The 12,010-nt window shown below is 44.8% G+C and overlaps 1 pseudogene; it reads left to right on the plus strand.

Moving 5' to 3' along the window:
• Window positions 1–10,315: 10,315 nt before the first annotated feature.
• Window positions 10,316–10,428, plus strand: LOC146045441 (U2 spliceosomal RNA; annotated as a pseudogene).
• Window positions 10,429–12,010: the final 1,582 nt, after the last annotated feature.

Consider the following 12,010-nt stretch of genomic DNA (forward strand, 5'->3'; position numbering starts at 1 on the left):
TTCCTTTTCTGATGTTTCGAATATGTTCTGACTACCGTATCTTTATCACCGTATCTTTAGTAGTTTTCCCTATGTAACACAACATGTATATACTGCATATTTAGTATTGCAGGTCATGAACTGATCTATTTTGTATGTACGGTTGTTGATGTTTAGTTCGAGCATTTCCTATCTGTAGTTGTACAAAGCTCTGCACATATTGCAATCACCACTCCTATGGAAACCTTTATTTCTAGTGGTCATTCCCACCGGTTTAGACATAAAAGCACTGGAGACCACTCGATCCTTGATATTAGGAGCTCGTTTGTAAATAAACCTAGGTTTGCTAGGTAATATTTCAGCAAGGGTGGTATCCCTTAACAAAAGGTTCCAATTGTCTCAAATATTTTCAACATGTTTATGGTGGCTAGTGTATTTCATAATTAATGCTGTGCCATGGGTACTCGCTTCTGATTTTTCTGTTTTTTCTTGAAGTAGACTTTCCCTAGGTATATCTTCTACTTCTTTCATAGCCTGGTCTATCAAATCCATTTTGTACCCTTTATTCCTAAATTTAGCTTTCATGGTGCTTGCACTTTGGTTATATGTGATTTTTTTCGAGCAATTTCTTTTCAGGCGAATAAATTGCCCTTTGGGCACATTTTTCAACTATCGACTTAAGTGGTTGCTTTTGGGGTCTATAGAAGTGTTGGAGTCCGATGGCTTCGTAAAGACAGATGTCTCTTAATGGCCATTTTCAACATATATTCTCAAGTCTAGAATTTTAACCGTGGACTTACTAATAGAATATGTAAGTTTGATATTCAATAAATTAGTGTTTAAAAAGGTACAAAATTCATGACTTGTCTCCTCGCCTTATAAAAAGTACATCATCAATGTACCGCCACCAGTTTACCAGGTTCGACCCCCAGCCATGTCCAGTCCACACCATATCATCTTCCCACCTTGCCATAAAGGTGTTGGCATAGCTGGGGGCGAACCTGGTCCCCATGGCGGTACCAACCTGTTGATTATAAAAGACGCCATTAAAGTTAAAATAATTATTGTTTAAAATAAAATGGATACCGTCTAAAATAAGGTTTTGGAGGTTAGTTTCCATAGTGGTACTTTGTAAAGTTTTTTATACAGCTTCTATCCCATAGTTATGATTTATGATAGTGTAAAGGGATGTTACATCTGCTGTAATTAAAAATAAGTTATCCTCCCATTCTATATCTTTCAATTTATTCAAAATATCTTTTGTGTCCTTAAGGTGGGATTTATTAGACATAACAAATGGTTGTAAATGGTGGTCAATCATGTATGAAAGATTGGAAGTAATAGAGTTAGTTCCCGCTATGATTGGGAGACCTGGGGGGTTGGTAGTCGATTTATGGATTTTCGGCAGGAGATATATCACAGGAACCGAAAAATCCTCTTTAATTAAGAAATCATGGCATTCTTTGTCAATAGTACCATTCAGCAAATAACTTTCTAAAAGTGTTTTTAAGTTAGAGAGTATTCTATTCGATGGATCCCCTTTTAATTTTTTATAGGTGGAACCATCTTCAAGCTGTCGAATGACCTCTTCCACATATGCAGCTTTATTTAAAATGACCACTCCTCCACCCTTATCAGCGGGTTTAATTATAATTTGTTCATTTGATTTTAAAGATTTGAGGGCTTCTTGCTCACCAAATGTTAAGTTGTTCTTATGTGAAGGAAGGGAATCCTTTAGGTGATCTAGTTCTTCGTTCACAATCTTATGGAATGTCTCAATAAAACACCCTTTGACATGTTTAGGGTTTTCACTTTCTGTTAATATTTTGCTGGATAAATTAAAAATGCCCTTTTCTCTTATTCCCTTCTTGTATTTTTGGGTTGCCTTCTTCCTTCCTCCTCTAGATCCTCGGTATCTAATTCTTTGCGTTTGGGTGTGTCCTGACTTAATGCTTGATATCGATTGTTCATTTTCCAAATCGGGTAATATCCCTTCTCTAAAAAAGGGGCAGATTGTGTAGGTGGTGATACATTAACTCTCCCTTTCTCATGTGGTACCCCTGGTTGAGAATTTAATTTCGGTCTTGCTCCACGAGTTTGATAATCAGTATGGGGTGGAGTCTCATATCTTGGACCTTTTACTTCCTTGATTTTTATTTGAATAGTGGTACGCACCTGTTTTATTTCTCATTCTTGGCGTAATCCTAATCAGTTCCTCATTACTCTTATTACTCGTGGGGGTGTATCTATGAATAAATCTCTTTTCAGGATCTTGGAACCTCCTATTATAGGAGCAGACTTGATCATTTTTGTAATCGGGATTGTCCCTTAACAATTTGTTGTTTTTGAATTTGATCAAAGTATGCTCAAATTCCTTGATTTTCTGATTTAATCTATCATCAAGATCTTTAAAATCCGACCTTACTTTAAAAGGCTCCAATTCCTCCTGTAATTTCTCTATTTCAACATTAGTCTTATGTATATTAGTGTCAAGATAAGAGATCAGGAGCTCAATTAACTTAAAGGAACATCTAATATATTGTTACATTTTTTGGTTAATTCATTATCCTTGAATGAACAAGATTTAAAAATCCTCAATCCCCGTGGTATCATTTTATCTGATAAATATTTTTGTAACATTTTTTTATCAAGCCAGTTTCTCATCTATTTTTATAATGTCCTCTAATTTATTGAAAATCTGTCTCATATTACATGCAATCGTATCTGAGTGTTCTGTTACTTCATTCAGAGAACCACATAGTAATTTGTTTCTTCTCTTATTTCTATCAGTAACCTTCAACGATGCCATAATCAAATGCAAACATATGCTACTAGCATGTTTCTCAGGAAGTTGTTTATCACACAGAGTACACTTTGCAGTATGCAATTTCTCATGCTTGGCTTTAAGTTCTTTCTCTTTTCTGGCCTCCAATCTAAATAAAAAACACAATAGAACCTATGTTCACCTACTTTATATCAGAAAAAAAAATATCAAAAAGAAAAAAGCAATTCCTGGCTTACCCTGACTTTTTTGCACCCTGACGCTTGTCCTCCTCCATGGTACTGATGGGCACGCTTATTACAGAGGATATCATCTGCTACCCAGATCCATCGATACTGGGTTCATCCAGTGCGGAATATCTGTAGGTTATGCCACAACTGTACCAGCTTGCAGTCCTCACTGTGTTAAAACACATTTCTTTTAGCCACTTAATCATGCCAACTTGCACACAGGCTTACAATGCAGGTACACATACCTTGCTGAGGCACCCAGTCAGTGTCCCGCTGTAAGCGCCCCCACTTTGAGCTTTACCGCAACACTGTAAAACTCCTCTCGGCATCTGACATAATTTCCGCCGCCAGCATGCAGCACCCGGGAACTACCCGCAGAAGGCCGGCTCCCACCTTCTCTTCCCCCCCTGCCGGGGGAATCCAGGTACCTTCTGTTCACGGGGTAAGCCACACACACTGCCCATTTGGAAAGGAAAAGACACAGAAGAAGGGAGGAGACCATAATGAGGGACCTCCTCTATGTAGAGCCTCAAGGGTCCGCACCCTGGTATACTGGAGGAAAAAGATGTCAACCTCAACTCCGGAAAAAATTAAAGGTCATAAAACGAGCACTTTCAGATTGTATAGAAGCCACATTAATCGTGGCACATCTTATAGGGTGAGGATCCATGCAAAATGTTATAGTGTAGGGCCACTACATACCTTTTACTTATACCTAACCCACCACCTTACATGACCCTCCACCCATCTCATTCAAAACCACAAGTTTCCTGCCATCAGCACACCACCCACAGGCTCGGGCTGGGGTTCACCTGGAGGGGAGGTATCCCTTTGTAAATCCCCTTAGAAAATGTGCTGTACTGTCAATTTTTGTCATACTTTCGGACAATTGTGGCTGATCCCAGTCGTACATGGGATCGGACGTAATCGTACTTCTTAGTACTGCTGAATTTGCCAATCAAGGTGGAAATGTGTATTTGTCTGAAGCCTGCACGGATCACTCAAATCTCCTCTGTGTAAAAAGTTAAAAAAAAAAAAAAAAAATGAAAAAAAAAAAAAAATATTAATCAGCCCTGGGCTCATTAAACTGGTCCTGCTTACAGAAATACAAGGGAGGGGGGAGCTGGGATCCTCCTGTATTTCTATAATCAGCACTGGGCTCTTGCTCCAGTCCTGGTTCCCAAAATACGGGGGACAAAAGGAGTAGGGGTCCCCCATTTTTTGCAAACCAGCTCCAGGCTCAAGTAGCTAGCAGTGCCATGCCATAGCCGGGGGACAATTTTTACAAAAGGCCCCCCGGCCAAAGCATGATCACCCTGGCTGGTCAGCCCGGGCCGGGTCCCTGGTGGAGTGGGGTCCCCCCCCCCCTACAGGGGAACCCCAGCCTGAAGCCCAGGGCTGTCCCTGCCACCCCTGGGCTGTGGGTGGCGGGCTGATGGTAAAATAAAAAATTGTAATAAAAAAAATATGGTGGCCAGTGTGTATAATATTAAAACACTGGTGGCAGTGTGTACACTATGAAAAGATTGGTGGCCGTATGTACACTATGAAAACATTGGTGGAAGTGTGATAGTGCTCACTAAAATGTCAGCAGCCTCCTGAATTCCTGTCTGAGCGAGCGCGGCTGCTGCTGGTGTTTTGTGTTGGAGGAGAGCGGAGGGATGGAGCGGGGAGGAGGCATTGTGGTGTGGGGAGATGACCCGGCGGGCAATAATGGATTTCATCGGCTGCAGGTGCGACCAAGGATGTGCGATGCAATGCACAGGGGAACGCACATTGCATTGCATCTCCTGTCATGTACAGGCAATCTCGGCACTGTACATGTGATTTAATCAATTAATCACATGTAAATTGCCCTTATTGCATATACATCACCCTAGTGTATGGGCCCTTTAAGAAGTACTGTACATGGTTTCCCTCACCTCACTGAATGGTATTAGTATCCAGCAGGGCCGGTTCTAGATTGTCTGGCGCCCTCCTGCAAACCATACATTGTGCTCCCTTTTACATTGCCATTGCAACAAGCTGCAGCCCGATTGTGGGAGTGTATGCAACATGCGATCTTATGGAGGATCTCGGGTGCATGTACATGTATGCATACACCATCTCAGTGCTGTGTCCGCAAAATGTTGCAGGCACTAAAGGTGCCCATACACGCTGTGAGAATCGCATGTGTTATGGGCTAGATCGCATCGCACGGCATGCATTCAATGTGTGTGCGATGCGATCCGAAAGCAGTACACAAAGTATGTGCAGCACATACTTTTTGTACTGTGCGATGCCCGCATTGCTATTGCAGCGCAGGGGCGGATCCAGGATAAAATGACAGGGGGGGCACCATGATAAAAGAGGGTTTAGGTGGGGGAGGGGCGGTGTTAGTGGTGCCAGTGTACATGCTAAGAGAGCGGCAGAGAGAGGGTGGGCATGGGATTGAAAATAGGCCCTGGCATTTAAAATACGCAGACCCACCATGGCGACAAAAGCGAAGGATGTAGTTGTGTGCACGCCGAAGGCGCGCTCCGGAAAAGGGGATGTGGCCACTCAACAGGGGGCGTGTCCTTGAGTGTAGTGTACAACACCATATACAACTTCTACACATTATGCAACAAAATACTAGACTCCATTATACTTGCCCCTTACACATGATGCCAAATGGAATGAGCTAAAATTCACATAATGCCACATGGATTGAGCCAAAATTCACATAATGCCAAATGGATTGTGTCAAAATTCACATAATGCCACACGGATTGAGCCAAAATTCACATAATGCCACACGGATTGAGACAAAATTCACATAATGCCACACAGATTGAGACAAAATTCACATAATGCCACACGGATTGAGACAAAATTCACATAATGCCACATGGATTGAGACAAAATTCACATAATGCCACACGGATTGAGCAAGAATTCACATAATGCCACACAGATTAAGCCTAAATTCACAATGCGCTTCATAAACAGGGACATTGTTCACCAAAGGCATGCATTAAACATTTACACCATAATGTCCATTACACGTTAAGTTACACGCCATTATGTCCATTATGTATTATGCCAAACACCATAATGTCTATTAAAAATTATGCTACATAAATGCAGCTTATCGACATGCTCATTGCCAAGGGTTCCATGCTCGTTGCCATGTGGGATTACATGCTCATTGCCAAGGGGGAAATACATGCTTGCGGTAAATGGGGGACAGCTGCCGCCAGGCAGAAGTGATAGCCACTGACAGTGGCAGAGCCTGGCTGTATTCAGATCACTGCAGGTCCCGGCTACTTGAAATAATACCCCTTTCGCACCAGAAAATGCATTCCCAGGTTGGCCCCTTTTACACCAGCCTAGTCCCTGCATTTTCTGGTGTGAGGGGGAGAGAAAACCACCCCTTCCCCTCTTTAACCAGTTATCTCATTTAACCAGCTATATTTCTGGTACCAACTGACCCATTTACATGAGACAAGTATCATATTGAAGAACTTTTGAGTGGGCTTTGGATGATGTTGGTCCAGTGAAACTGGAACATTTGGTTCCAGAGTAATATGCCCTCAAAGAACATGAACAGCCATGAAATTACATTTCAAAAATAAAAAAAATTGGTTTACATGCAATATCTCTGGAACCGATTGACCGATATGGACCAGCCTGGTATCATATTGAAGGCCCAGCGATTTGAAATTGAATGAGCTCAACCACAAGCTTCTGTGATGGCAGGTGGGGGAACTGGCAGCCGTCGGAACCGGGTGGGGGTCGGAATTAACGGGTCCCATATTATCCTATGGGGAAAAACGTTATAGCTTTGCCAGGCGATATCTCCGGTTCCCGAGGGGCTAGAGACACGGGGCTGGGCTCGTTGGAAAGCCCTGGTCCTCAGCTACAAAATAAATGACAGGGGGGCACGTGCCCGGGTGCCCCCCCCTGAATCCGCCAGTGTTGCAGCGTGTATGGCCACCTTTAGGCACATAACCCAGCCCATTATTTAATAAGTGTCTAATATAATGTAAATAAATCTACAATTATTAAAATAATTGTTATAAACAATTGTTATAAACATGTGTAATAAAAGACTCACTGTTCTTTTGCTGTTTAACTCTTGTGCAGTCCCTCCTCTTCTATCTGCCTAGGCAGGACGCTGAGTACGCAATTACACCCCTCTCTTGACTGAGGGGGAAAGGAGGGGAGAGAAGGAGGAGATGGAAGAAGAGAGGAGGAGATAGAGGGGGCGGAGTGTTGAGGACTGGCAGTGGCACTGGCACAGCACACTGAGAAGAGGGAAGGAAGGAGAGGCGGCGCTGCTGCCTGTTCGTCATTTGATTGACAGATGACAGGCGCAGGGAGCAATGGGTAGGGGGCGGATCCGGGCATGACATGTCAAACAGGCATTCACAGACAGTGCTACATGCCTCAGCGCAAGTGTTCGTGAGGAAGAGTGGGCAGGTCGCAGGAGGACAGTGTGTGCGCGGTGCAGGGAGCTGCTCAGCCTCTCCGTACTGCCGCCTGCTGTCAGACAGGAGCTGCGGGCGGCGTGCAGGAGGCAGTGACAGTGAGGGCTGAGGCAGCTTTAGCAGAGCAGGGAGGGAGACAGCGCCTTTTCAGCATGGCGCCTCCCTGCTTTGCAGGAGCTGCTGAGTGGGTAGAGCCGGCCCTGGTATCCAGTCTAGAACACTACATGAAAACAGAATTCAGAGATATTGGTTACATATATTTGCACAAATTTATGTGTAAGCCCCCAAGCCGTCGTCAAGGCTTCTCAGTACATTGGGGGTCCCTAGCACTATATCTAGATGCAGGGTGCAGCACCCCAAAAAAACAGCATAAGCTAGAAAGCCCAGAGCAACACACCAGTGAAATACTATAGTGTTAATAGATAGTAGTGATAGGAAGCTAAAGCTACAGTAAATATACTGTAGAAAGTGAGAGAGAAAAAAAATTAAATGTATTTAAAATATTAAAGAAGGGGTACTCTTTACTTAGAAGGGCGCCCATCTCGGCCATCTCGGGCATTGAATGCACTAAAAAATCAGGTGCGATGCGACAGACGAGATGCCCGAGATTTCCCATAGGGAACAATGTTAAATGTCTCAATTGACCCGATTTTCCTGTTCAATGCCTCAATTGACCCAATTTTTCCATAGGAAACAATGTTAAATGGGCCACAGAGGCCAAATAGGCACCCTGAAGTGAATAATGGCCACCCGAATTGTTAACGCCACCCCACGATCAACGTCAATCCGAAGCGTGGCGAGCGCAGCGAGCCCGCGAGGGGCGGCGGTACGCGTCCTACGACCTTTTCATACCCCCACTATCCACGTCGGCGTGGAGTTGAGAATAGAAAGTGTGGCGAGTGCAGCGAGCCACCGAGCCCGAAGCGTGGCGAGCGGACGCGGATACCTTCACAGGTATCCGCGTCCCCTCGCGGGCTTCACAGCTGTCCGCGGGGCTCGCTGCGCTCGCCACGCTTCGGGCTCGGTGGCTCGCTGCGCTCGCCACACTTTCTATTCTCAACTCCACGCCGACGTGGATAGTGGGGGTATGAAAAGGTCGTAGGACGCGTACCGCCGCCCCTCGCGGGCTCGCTGCGCTCGCCACGCATCGGGTTGACGTTGATCGTGGGGTGGCGTTAACAATTCGGGTGGCCATTATACACTTCAGGGTGCCTATTTGGCCTCTGTGGCCCATTTAACATTGTTTCCTATGGAAAAATCGGGTCAATTGAGGCATTGAACAGGAAAATTGGGTCAATTGAGACATTTAACATTGTTCCCTATGGGAAATCTCGGGCATCTCGTCGGTTGATCGCACCCGATTTTTTAGTGCATTCAATGCCCGAGATGCCCGAGATTTTTTACTAACGATGCCCACGATCAAAATCGTGGGCGCCCTTCTAAGTAAATAGTACCAAAGAAGGTGTTTTTGAGAAAAAAAATATATAGTGCTAAGTGTTAATATAATGTAAAGGTGTGCCACACTAGAGCCATCCAGCCCAACCAATCCAGGGGCACTGCACAGCACACCTCCATTACCCTAAATTGGGTCTACGATTAACCAGCAAGGAGCCACATGATAATGGCTCCTTAGTTAAATATATCCAAACTAAGAGCTACCTACAGTACCTTAGGGCAACCTCATAATACTCCGTGTGGCATATCAGAACATATGGATAGTGGTAGATGCTCAATTAGTTCTTGTTTGCATATCAGAACCTGCATCTCCTCCTAATGCAGGCTCCTTTCTGCCTCTCACAGCATACATTTAGATAGTGGCAGGTGCTCAATTAGTTTAGTAATACCATTCAGGTGCATGGGAAGGAGACAGAGGCAGAACTCTGGGAGGCAATGGAGTCATCTGCCGCCGGGCTCCTGCTCCCAAGGGGGCACTTTTCCTTTAAAACAATTCATTGATATTGCTTCTGTGGCTGATTCCCCTCCTAGCAGGACCATAGAGTTTACACTTTCTTTATTTTAATCATAATACACATAACATACAAAAATGCACATGCAAAAATATATTTATATATGGTGGTATGTGTGTGTTTGTGGGGAAGGGGGGGCAGCAATATTTATCTTGCCTCCAGGCAACTGGGATGAACTTATGCCACTGGAAGGAGGGGTAATACTGGCCACACATCAGACCAACTTTCCTCCAAACATCCAACTAGTTGCTTGGATGGAATAAAAAAAATGGTACTGGATGGGCGCAAATGTAATATTTACTTCAGAAATTTGCTTCCAAAATCTGGAAAAGGACAAAAACTGTAGCTCAGACACAGTACTGTAGTTGAACCTGTTTGATTTAAACAATTTGACTGAATGTTTTTGTCCGTTTTCCTGGGTTTGTGAGCACATTTCTGATTGTCCTTAGTTCCCATCCAGTACCATATTTTTATTCCATCCATGGAATGGTTGGTGAAAAGTTGGTCTGATGTGTGGCCAGCATTAGTAACAATCCATGGTTTCTCCCAGCTCACTGAATGGTATTAGTAACCAGTCTAGAACACTACATGATAATAGAAATCAGAGATATTGGTTACATATATTTGCATACCTGCCAACATGACCCACTCCAGGAGGGACAGAATGCTCTGTTCCTGGACTTCCTTCTTAATTTCTGATGACCATCACCTGTGTTGAAACACCTTTCTTATAAATTAACCTGTTTAGGACAGGGGGACGGCAATTAAAAATTAAGAAGGATGTCCAGGAACAGAGCATGGTGTCCCTCCTGGAGTGGGTCATGTTAGGAGGTAATGTATTTGCTCAAATTTATGCATGGGCTTTCTAGCTTATACTGTTTTTTTGGGGTACCGCACCCTGCACCTAGATCTCGGCCTTTTGGCTAAGATCAAGTGTAGTATCTGTTCTTCTTGGCATAGAATAGAGAACGGTTGGACTAAGCATCTTGCTACTGAGCTGAAGAGTCAGGTAACCTCATGTTCTGGGCGGATGCAAGATCTGGCTGAGTATTTACACCTTGCTGGGGGAGGGAATACCATTCTTTCCACTGGTAGGGAGGGGAGAAGCATCAGGCTGAGCAGTTGGGGCTCTTGTTTAGGGGTCTATACCCTCTGAGGGAGAGTCACTCGAAAAGCCCTGTCTAGTATCCAATCCCAGGAAGACAGGAAAAGCTGGGACTGAGTAGATTGCTTTCCGGTCTGGGGGTAAGCATGTCGCCGTCGGCCAGAGAGACAGCAAAAGGCCCAGCCTAGTACTCAATCCCTGGGAGAGGGGAAACGTCGGGCCGAGTAGGTGTTTTCTTCTCCTTTAGTTGGTCTACTTGGCCTCTGCGGCGGAGAATCATCGAAAAACCCAGTGGAGTATCCATTCCCATGCCGGGGGCTGGAAAGGGCATGCTGAAAAACACTTGGTCAGACGCTGACTGGCTGGCTGCCTTGAGTCCGAGGCTGCACTGTGCCCCTGGGGAAACTCGGGGGGTTGCCTGAAACTGCACAGGTGATCCCCATGTCACTATGCACAAGTATGGCACTTGCACTGCGCACTCTCCGTTTAGGTTAGCGCTTAACATCCTTACCCTGGACCTTTTGGCTGGTGTAGGACATTTTTTCACACCCCCACCCCGGCCTTCTGGCTGGGGTCTCTTTATTATTTATTTCTCTTTTCTCTCAAGTTCATGCACTTTTCTCATTTTCTGTTTTCTGTAGTGTCACGTTATTTTGGGCTGTGTGTATGACCCTTTTGGGCCATGCACTCACCAACGTGCCAAAGCTCTCATCCTGTTGGGGAGAGCTGCGGCCCCCGAGGGTGATTTTGAGCCACAAGGCGGAGGGAAGCCTACTGCGGGTCCCTCCAAACTTCGGTGCAGAAGACCCACTTCTCTAACCCTTCTGAGAGTTGAGGGTAGAGGGTCTATCTAAGCTTCAGCGAAGAGGACCCACCAATCCCTATTTTCCCCTCTTTGGCCTTATGGTTGAGAAGGGTTAGAGGAGTAACTGGGTCCTTCTCCTTTGGGAGAGGGCCCATAAGTACATATGGCCCCCTATGCATGATTTAGGTTACTGAACTGGGTGTTGGGTACACACCTCAGGCTCCCTGAGTTTCTTCAAACCCTGCAACTAGCTCTAGGGACCCCAATATACAAAGAAGCCTTGATGACGACATGGGGGCTTACACGTAAATTTGCACAAATATAATAAATTAATATCTCTGAAATCTATTATCATGTAGTGTTCTAGACTGGTTACTAATACCATTCAGTGAGCTGAGAGAAACCATGTATTTCTTACTCTATCTTCCTGTGATTGTCCTCACTACCTCTCCCTTATGCTGTGTCCCCTTGCTGCATCACCACTGTCACTCTCCCCGTCCATAAGCCATGCCCCCTTTCCACAAGGTCACACCCCCTTTTTGACAGGTCCATAGTACAAGAGTATTTCAAACTGGGATCACATTACCATATTTCTAGATTCATCAGTGACTCAAACTTACTTTTATTAAGGGGACTGCCACTACGCTGTACCAAGAGGGAGGAGACAGCCACCAGACCCAGGTCCCAGCAA

The sequence above is a fragment of the Crinia signifera genome, chromosome 1 (assembly GCF_055691185.1).
Source record: "Crinia signifera chromosome 1, ASM5569118v1, whole genome shotgun sequence".
NCBI classification, from domain to species: Eukaryota; Metazoa; Chordata; class Amphibia; order Anura; family Myobatrachidae; genus Crinia; species Crinia signifera.